Source organism: Heloderma suspectum, chromosome 2 (genome assembly GCF_057233095.1).
Source record: "Heloderma suspectum isolate Gila_16-S chromosome 2, 16-S_ref, whole genome shotgun sequence".
In the NCBI taxonomy this organism is placed as follows: Eukaryota; Metazoa; Chordata; class Lepidosauria; order Squamata; family Helodermatidae; genus Heloderma; species Heloderma suspectum.
Genome location: NC_139459.1, coordinates 360,801,510 through 360,810,927, shown reverse-complemented (window position 1 = coordinate 360,810,927; position 9,418 = coordinate 360,801,510). Strand labels below are relative to the sequence as shown.

General features: G+C 50.3%; 1 pseudogene; it reads right to left on the bottom strand.

Annotated features, from left to right (window-relative positions):
• Positions 1 to 428: 428 nt before the first annotated feature.
• The window catches only part of LOC146355641 (NADH dehydrogenase [ubiquinone] 1 alpha subcomplex subunit 13 pseudogene), a 33,596-nt pseudogene continuing 24,606 nt past the window's right edge, over positions 429 to 9,418 (bottom strand).

The following is a 9,418-nucleotide window of genomic DNA, read 5'->3' as shown; positions in this document are numbered from 1 at the left end:
AGCAAAGCCAGCCGTCTTAGGATTTCCGTACCTCCCTCCCACTGGGTATCATCTTTGAAAAGGTAAGTGACTTTCGTACATCCCTACCGACAACGGCCGAGCTCCTGATTTCTGAACTATCGCCAGCTTTCAGAGGAGCCTTGAGGGCAGCCCCACATAGAGTGCATGGCAGTAATCCAGTCTTCAGGTTATTAGCACCTGTACCATGGTGAACAAGCTACCACATCCAGGAGAGGCCGTAGCTGGCGAACCAGCTGAAGTTGGCAAAAGACACTCCAAGCTGCATAGGCCACGTGGGCCTGCAGGGACGATGGATGTAGGACTCCCCCCAGATTACAAACCTTTTTTTTTTCATTTCATTTCATTTCATTTCTATACCGCCCAATAGCCGAAGCTCTCTGGGCGGTTCACACAAACCCTGCTGCCGCTCACACGTAAAACTGGCAGCCAAATTTAGCGTTGTCGAGCACTCTCTGCGGGTGCAGGTAAAAGAGCTCGTCGAGCGTGGGGGGCACCCAGCGTGTGCTGTGGAACAGAGACTCACCTACCTTCCAGCTGGGGATGTCCTTCATGATCTTGGCCTCCTCGTCGAGATTTTGACTCAAGATGCGTAGCATCCTGCAGTCATCCTCAGCCATAAGAAGGGGAAAGATGGCCACTCGCGTCTCCAGGTCCTCGATGTTCAGGCGCCGCCTCTCTCGGTTCCATGTCACAAGGGAATAATAGCCATAGACGAGGGTCCCAATTCCAATGGCGAACAGGCTATAGCCCGACAGCCCCCGCTGGGGCAAGTTCCTCTTGTAGTCAATGGGCCCGTATCCGCCCGGCGGCGGCAAACCTGATCTTTGAAGGGGAGTGCAGCCCCATCCAGAAGAGGCAATGGCCCTATCTCCTGGACTTGGGAACCAGTTACCCAAAGGGCTTCCGTCCTCTTCCAAATCCCCTCATGACTACTTCTAGTGAATTCATACAGATGTTGAGTAGGGATGGACAAAAGTCCCTTACCTGTCCTCGAAGCTTGCTTCGCGGTGGGGGGGAGGTGCTTCGCTTCTCCCCCCGAAGTTCATGCGAGGGGGGGGCGGTGCCCTGCCTCGCCTGGCCAAAATTCAGGCTGGGAGGGAGGCGACCCATCCCTCGCCGGCGAAATTCAGGCTGGGTAGAAGCGCCCCGTCTACCTGGCCGCGAAAAAAAATAAAAAAATAAAACCACCCCCGTGATAGGCTACATGACGATCAACATAGCTTATCACAGCTGACTTTGGAGATCTAGCCATGATAGGCTACATTAATCATTACGTAGCCTATCACGGGGTTTTGTTTTTTTTTAAATTTCCTTGTAATGGCAGCAGCGGCAGCCGGTCGAAAGACCGGCTGCCGCCCCCGCCCCTGACGACGACCCGAGGAACCGCCGCCAGGACCCACCGCCAGGAGGGACATTCGTGAAAGGTAAGTCCCATCCCGGGGGGGTGGCGGAGAATTTCACCGCCGATTTCGGGGGGCCGAATGCGTTGGCACTCGGCCCCCCGAAGTTTCGGGGAGAAATTCTCCCCCATCCCTAATGTTGAGCAATATTGGGGACAAGATGGTGCCCTGTGGAACCCTGTAACTCAACTGTCAAGGGGTCAAGAAATGGACACCCAACATTATTCCCTCAAATCAGCCCCATCGTTTGATTGAAACCATTGTAAGCCACTTCTTCCACTGCCCTTCCCACAGCCTCGATCCAGCAGGAAACCATGGTCCATGGTACCCAAAGCCAATGAGAGATGGAGCAGAATTAGCAGAGTGGCATTCCCCCATTCCTCTCTTGATATAGATCATCCTGCAGAGCAACCAAGGCTGATTCGGTTCTGTAACCAGGTCGAAACCCAAAGTGGGTTTCTTTGGTTCTCATGTGGCCCCTTGATTGCTTTAATTCTTGAATAGGGCTCCTGTGTGCTCCCCAAACAGAATCTAGAACATAGTTGGGGGCGAGGGTAAATCTATCCTTTTCACTTCCCTGACACAAGGCAGCGAGCAGGTCTAACCTCCATTGACTGGTTCCTGAAATGTATCACTCTACAGTGTTTTGAATGCGTGTACAGGACCTCAGTGTTCCTCTTGGGCTGCACCACAAATGGAGCTTGAGATATTTCTGCACTCCCTATCCACATATTCTGCCTCATACTGACAGGCATTGGTTTAGATACTATTTATTTATTCATTCATTCATTCATTCATTCATTCATTTCATTTATATCCTGCCTTTTTTCCTCTTTATGGAAGCCAATGCGGGGCACATAATCATCCTTCTATTTTAGCCAAAATTATTTGACCTTCATCCAGAAAACAAACTGATACTAAACTACCATCTCTGACTTTACTTTGCTCCCTAGATGAGTTATGGCACTGCTACTCCTGTTTCTAATGACAGAAGTCAGTTCCCTTTTGTCTACCGCATGGCCCTGAAGGAAGAAACCCAGTACCCGGGGATCATCCAGCTGCTCCTGTTCTTCCAATGGACATGGGTCGGTCTCTTTGCTCCAGACACTGAGAATGGGGAGAGGTTCCTAGGTGCCTTGACACCCCTGATGATCAGAAGTGGAATTTGTGTCACTTTCTCCAAAAGACTACGACGACATTTCTTAAATTACATATTGCAGATCGACCTTTCTTTCTTGGGGAAAGAAGTGAAGGTAATTGTTTACTATGCGGACTCCCACTATGGCTGCTTTCTGTTGACGTTTATACAAAGAACACTCGAAAAGAACCCAACTGGGGCAAAACTCTGGATCACGCCAACTTTTCAGGACATTAACATCAACTTGTCTCTTCCACCTTCTAACTTCCATTTCCTCCACGGTTCTTTGTCCTTCATAATGAAGAGTACAATTATGACAAAATATGATTACTATGAGCCATTCTCCTCTTCTCTGGAACTGTTTTGGGATGAAACTTTTAAGTGTTTCAGTTCAATGCATGTTTTGTCCATGAAAATTTGGACAGGTTGCAGAGAGAAAGAGAAACAGGCAACGCTGCCCCAGGAGGAGATTGAGAGAGCCCTGTCTCAGGACAGCTACGTAACTTATAGCAGCATCCAAGCTGTGCCCCTTGCCTTACATGCTGCATATTCAAGCGGATGTTGATGGTGGGTGATGGAGAAAGGCGGGAACGTCAAAGGCTGCAGCCCTGGCAGGTATTCCCTTTTCCTTTGGCAACATCTCCATAAAGACTCATGATAAGATGACCAAACGTGGGTTAGAGCAGATAATTGTTCCCTCTGCATGGCAGTGCAGGCAGGCAGTAGACCCTGTTTTCTGCCACCGTTACATGCTCAAGTAGCTTCCCTCCTCCAAAAATCCCTTACAAACGAAGCCCCAGGCCCATCGAGAAGCAGTTGTTGTTGTTTTCTGAAGCACCATCAGGATACAATCTCTTGACTTTGCAGTCAACTTAATGTTTTTGTTGTAGAAGACCCATTGGGATCGATTTCTCTGGTCGCGGTCTTATGAAGTGCACAGGGAGTTTGCAGCAATGTGCCCCCTCTTACATGTCCTCCGAATATAAGCTAGCTGTGGAGGATGGGGTATGACCAGGTGGGTGCAGCCTGTAGTAAATAGGGATGTCACAAGCACCCACCTTCATCTGGGAGGCCAGCAGACTCCCCCCACCCAGCCCCTTTGACCCTGCTCACCGAGCCATGTGGCGCTGACAGAAGGGGTGTACAAAACACCTCTTACCTGGCTCTGCTGGGTTCCACAGGTGGGGGGAGGCGATCTGTTTCTCCCCACAGAATCCTCGATGGGGGCGAGGTGATCCATTCCTTCCCCTGGAATCCTGCCCAGTTGGCTCCACTCTGCGGCCAGGCTGTGAAGCCACCAGCCAGGCCAACCCACAGCAGGGCCTCCAGCCACTGCCAGGTTGGTGCAGACGCAAATGGCTTCCTGCATAGGGGATGCCATTTGCGTTCCTACACAAGCCCGTGATAGGCTACGTAAATATTTATGTAGCCTATCACAGCTAAAGCAGGGGCGCAAATGGTGTAGGGGAAGACATTTGCATCCCTGCTTTAGCCGTGATAGGCTACGTAAATATATATGTTCCCTATCACGGGCTGGCATAGGGACGCAAATGGCAGCTGCTACGACAGCCTCCATTTGCGGCCGCAGCAGCCCGGGAGCCATCGGAGCCATCGCCGGAGCCAGAGCTGCAGCCAGGAAGGCTCTGTTTCACGGGGCTTTCGTGGGGTGGAGGGGTGGGGGGCTCCGTTCCACCATGGATTCTAGGAGGCCAAAGTCACTGGAATTCGCCCCCCCTGGGATCCATGGTGGAATTCTCTAACATCCCTAGCTGACAGAGCTGGGTGCTGAGCAGCTGGGAACGGCCCCGAGTTCTCACCACACGCACCCCAACCATTCTCACTCTCTCCTCTTTGCAAGGGGGAGATGGCATGTGTGGCTGGGGTATATACAGCACTGAGGCCTCATCTTGCCCTGTCGGCTGTCAAGGAAGCCCTTACCAGCTGGCATTGTCTGGATGAGGCCTTAGCACACCACCCTCTCTAGCCATCTTCTCCTTGCAAAGAAACAATGGTAATTAGGGATGTACGAAAGTAACTTACCTGTTTGCGGATTATGCTATTGCTGGGGGGGAGGCGCTCTGTCCCTCCCCCCGAAATTCTGGCCGGGGGGGGAGGCGCTCCATCCCTCCCCTCCCCCGAATCCTGGCTGGCCAGCTCTGCTTCGCGTTCCCCTTATTTTTGCCGTAGTCTACGTAAATGTTTACGTAGACTAAGATGAGCCAAAATAAGGAACGCAAACCGTGGCACCCATGGGCGCCGCCATTTGCGTACACGCGTGTTATGTTCTTAATCAGCCGTGATAGGCTATGCAAACATTTACGTAGCCTATCACAGTGTTTTGTAAAATTTAGCCGTGATAGGCTACGTAAATCTTTACATAGCCTATCACGTTTTTTTTTTAATTTTTAACTTGGAAATGGTGGTGGCGGCGGCAGCCCGTCGGAAGACTGGCCTCCGCAGCCGCCGCCGCCGAACCTCCGCTGAACCACTGCCGGAGCCGCCATCACCAGGAAGATCTGCCCCAGGTAAGTCCCATCCCGGGAGGGGCGGGGGGCCGTTCCGCCACTGATTTCGGGGGGCCAAATGCGCTGGCATTCAGCCTCCCGTGATCCATGGCAGAACTTTCGTACATCCCTAGGATGGTTTGCTTGCTGGGCCAATGTGTGCTGAGGACTCCAGCAGTTAAGCCCTGTGGAGGCGGGTGGGGCAGCTCACTTGGATGACCTTGCGAGGCAAGCTGGGAGGCTGGGTGGGGGGCCTTTGGACCTCCCCCATGCCTTGGACAGAGGTGAGTCCATCCATCCCTAGCGGAGAATGCATCCCGATGTGAGGGGGTAGTGCCTGCTGTTCCTAAGGGAGCAGTAGTGTGACCATTTATTTGGAAACATTGTCTGGACTCTATGGTTTTGGATAAGGCTGTGCACATCTTCGGACTGAATCCCGAATAACTAAGCAAAGTGGGCTGCTTTGGAGGTGCCTTGTCATGATCCGAAGTGGATCAGAACAGCGCCAAGGTGCCCCGAAGCGAAGCAGCTCATCGCCAAGGCTCCTCAGTTCCACTTGGATCTTCAGAGGCATTCTGATGCCTTTTGAAGCACACACAGCCCATCTCCAAAAGGTAGCAACTTGCAAAAGATATGGGAGGGGGAGAGGAGGGGGAGGCGGGAGGGGGAAATGGTGAGCCTTGGTGAATGGCATCTCCAATTGCCAAATGAGGGCAGAGTTTAACCCAGCAGTCTCCAAACAGTGACAGTGGTGGAGGAGGGGGGCAGAATTGGAGTGGACTCATTGGAGAGTTCAGTCTGCTTTCATTTCAGTGTGTGTGTGTGTGTGTGAGAGAGAGAGAGAGAGAGAGAGAGAGAGAGAGAGAGAGAGAGCACTGATTAGTTGGTGGTTTTGGTTTACGGCGAGTTGTGTGTACATGGTGTGCGTGCTTGTACTTTCTTCTTCCTTCCAAATCCAACTTTTCTCTTTCTTTCTTTCTTTCTTTCTTTCTTTCTTTCTTTCATTTGTAGATCCTTTATTTGAAAAACCAAACACTTGAAAAGTACGGAGTGTGAGTTTCCCTCTTTCTGTTCCTGGTTCTTTGTCTCTCCCCTCCCCCTTCTCTAATACGTTTTACACTTCATTCTTTTCTTTACTGTTTATTTCAAAAAGGAGAAATACAATAAAAACTACTTTTCCTTCCCTTGCCTCTTTCTTTCACTTCCACGACACCCTTCTCAATTTCTTTGCCCTTACTTTAATTCTGTCTCGATTTTTCACACACACACACACACACACACTACTCTCCTGTCCTTTTTCTTGGCTCTCCTCCACCTGCCCCCCTCCTCCTTTCCCATATTCCTTCCTTTCCCATTTTTGATCACATTTCCCTTAAACAACAGCAAGAACAAGAACAGTTAAAAACCACGTTGTCTTCTGTTGTCCTCCTGCCTTGCTTGTAGGTAGTCCAGCATTTACTTTTCTTCTGATCCCCCCCTCTCTCCCTCCTTGTGTGTTCGTTTTTGTGTTTGTGTTTGTGTTGTGCTCAAGCAAGCAGTGTGTGTCAAAGTACAACACAGACAACATTTCAAAAAGCAGTAGACAAAGAACTACACACACACTAACATCTATCATTTGAATAACTCAAAACCACCCTGTGTTGCAAAGCAAGCAAGCCCAATATGGGGCAGTCAGCTGCTCCCCCGGTCCAGATAGTGAGTGCTGGTGTAGTGGGGCAGCTGAATGCGGAGGCAAGTTGCAGTGCTCAGAGGTCACTGACTGAGGAGGCACTTCACAGCAACCTACAGCAGAGATCAGGGACAGTGACCTCCTCCACTCCAACAACTAACTTCTCACATTATTATCCCTGCTGAGTTTGGTTTGTAATTCTGAGAAAAGCACATTGTAGCAGTGCCTAGTGCAACAACTCCTTTGGCAGACTGTCTGAAATTTGGCAGGTGGAATCCCCTCCATGGGGGATGCCAGGTTCCCAAATTTCATGTGTTTAGCATAAAAACTGTAAACCTGACAGCCATTTCTATTTTTCAATGCCAGTCAATGAGAACATGTCATATCAGAATGATTTGGATATCCAAATCGAGCTTTGGATTGGGGTCTGAAGAGAAGCGGAGGGGGTCAGAATCAGCCTGAAGCAAAGCAGGGCTGCTTCAGATGGTCCAAAGTCACATCCAAACTGTGATGGGGACTGTGTTCACAGCTCTGGTTTTGGATAACTGCTGCCAGCCCTAATACCCCCCTTTGGCTAGTGGTCTCAAGAGGGAGGGCGGTGGCAGCCCAGATGCAGTTCCTGATTGTCTAGCCCCTTTCCATTTGGATTCCCTCTCTGGTTATGTGACTGAATCAGTCTTGGTCTCAGGAAGGATGACCATTAAAAGAAACAAGGGGAAATCCACGCTGCTGATTCTACTCAATCTCACATCTCCTTTGACATGTCTGTTTCCTGTTTCCTAGCTGAGCAGTGCAGAGGAAGCTGCTCCAGCTGGTCTTGGGACTATAGAAGCAAGCAAGCTCCCAGAGAGGGCATGATCACAGCAAGCAAACAGGGAGAGCAGACGGGAGTTGGCCAAGGGAGTTGCAGGGGAAGAGGTGATGAAGGCAAAGCAGGGAGTGGGCTGGAGTAAGCCCAGGGGGCTGTCCTTTCCCTTCTGAGTCTCCGTGTGCACCCCATGTGCTCCTGAGAGCTCCAATTGAATTGAGGGGGTGTGGCCAGAGTGATTCCTGCAGCTGTGTGGGCAGGAAGTTTCAGTCTGTGTCCCACTTCCCAGGTGAGCAGAGCAGAGGACGTTGCTCTGGATGGTCTAGGGACTATGCTAGGAAGCCAGCTCCCAAACAGCAAGCCATCAGAGGGAGTGAACAGGGAGGGAAAACAGGAGTTGGCCAGGGGAGTTTGGCAGGGGAGGTCAAGGGGGAGGCAGCTAATGATGGGTTTTTTTATTTTATTTTTTAAATCATTTCCTTGTAACACACACTTCCATACCAGTGGGGCTGTGTTTTTCACTTCCAGTGAATAGAGGATGAAACACAGGCTATTCCAGTACAATCAAAAAGCAAGAAACATAAAGCTAGAAGAGCAACAGCAAGCTCAGACAGAATAGGAAACTGCTGAGGCGAGGAAAAATGAAGTAAAGAATACTTCTTGGAAAAGCGTGACAGTTAGAAGCAGAACAACTGGAAGCCACTCTAGACCAGTGGAAGCATTGGAATTACAGAATCATTTCCAGGTACTTGAGGATGAGACTGGAAGACACCATGCAGAGGAAGAATTACAGGGGACCCTGCATGAGAGCAAGCAAGAGGCTGAAGGTCAGTCAAACAGAGGCGATGAAAGCAAGGCTTACAACAGGAAGAAGAGATGACTAGTAGTAGTGGGAGACACCTTGCTATTTGGGATCGAAACCTAAGTATGTCGTGAAGACCCATGGACTCACCAGGTAAGCTGTCTCCCAGGAGGATGGGCTAGAGATGTGTCTGAAGGGTTCCCAATGCTCATAAAGCCCAATGACAGGTATCCCTTTCTTCTCATCTATGTGGGAACAAATGACTGGCTATGAAGGTGGTGCTGGCATGAGAAATTTGGAGGCCAGGATGGCGGGCTACATTTCTGGAAGATGGACCAGTGGCAAGGGTCCATCAGGTGGATCCACAGTTGGCTACAGAATTGGACTCAAGGAGTGCTTATCAATGGGACCTTCTCAAACTGGGGAGAGGTATCAAGCGAGGTACCACAGGGCTCAGTCCTGGGCCAAGTGCTCTTCCACATTTTTATTAATGAGTTGGATGACGAGATGCAGGGAATGCTAGGGATGGGGGAGAATTTCTCCCCGAAACTTCGGGGGGCCGAGCGCCAACGCATTCGGTCCTCCAAAGGTTGTTTGGGGAGAACTTCTCCGCCCCCCCGCCCCCCCCCGGGATGGGACTTACCTTTCACGAATGTCCCTCCCGGACATTCTGTTCATTGATGGGATGCACTTTTGTGTATGAGGATTTTGGTCATGTGCCAAAGTGCGCTTTTTACTAATGTGCACTTGCACCTCCCCCACCCCCGTAAAACACCCACAAAAAGTCCTGCAGGTTTTCCTAATCTGTGCAACTTGGGAAAAGCCCTCTCTTAAATATGATCACTTTTGAATTGATTGCGGATCATTCTGACAACTCTAGTTGTGACTGTGAACAGCGAAAGAATGGCATTGTGAGCCCTGATGGGATGTGCATTGAACATGGACAATCACAGCTCAAAGTGATGAGGCCTAAGATATGGACTACATTTTCATGATTTCTAAATCCAGGCTGTTTTCTCTGTCATTCTAGCTTCACACTTCCTTACGAGACATCCAGTTTTCTAATGCTTCCATGG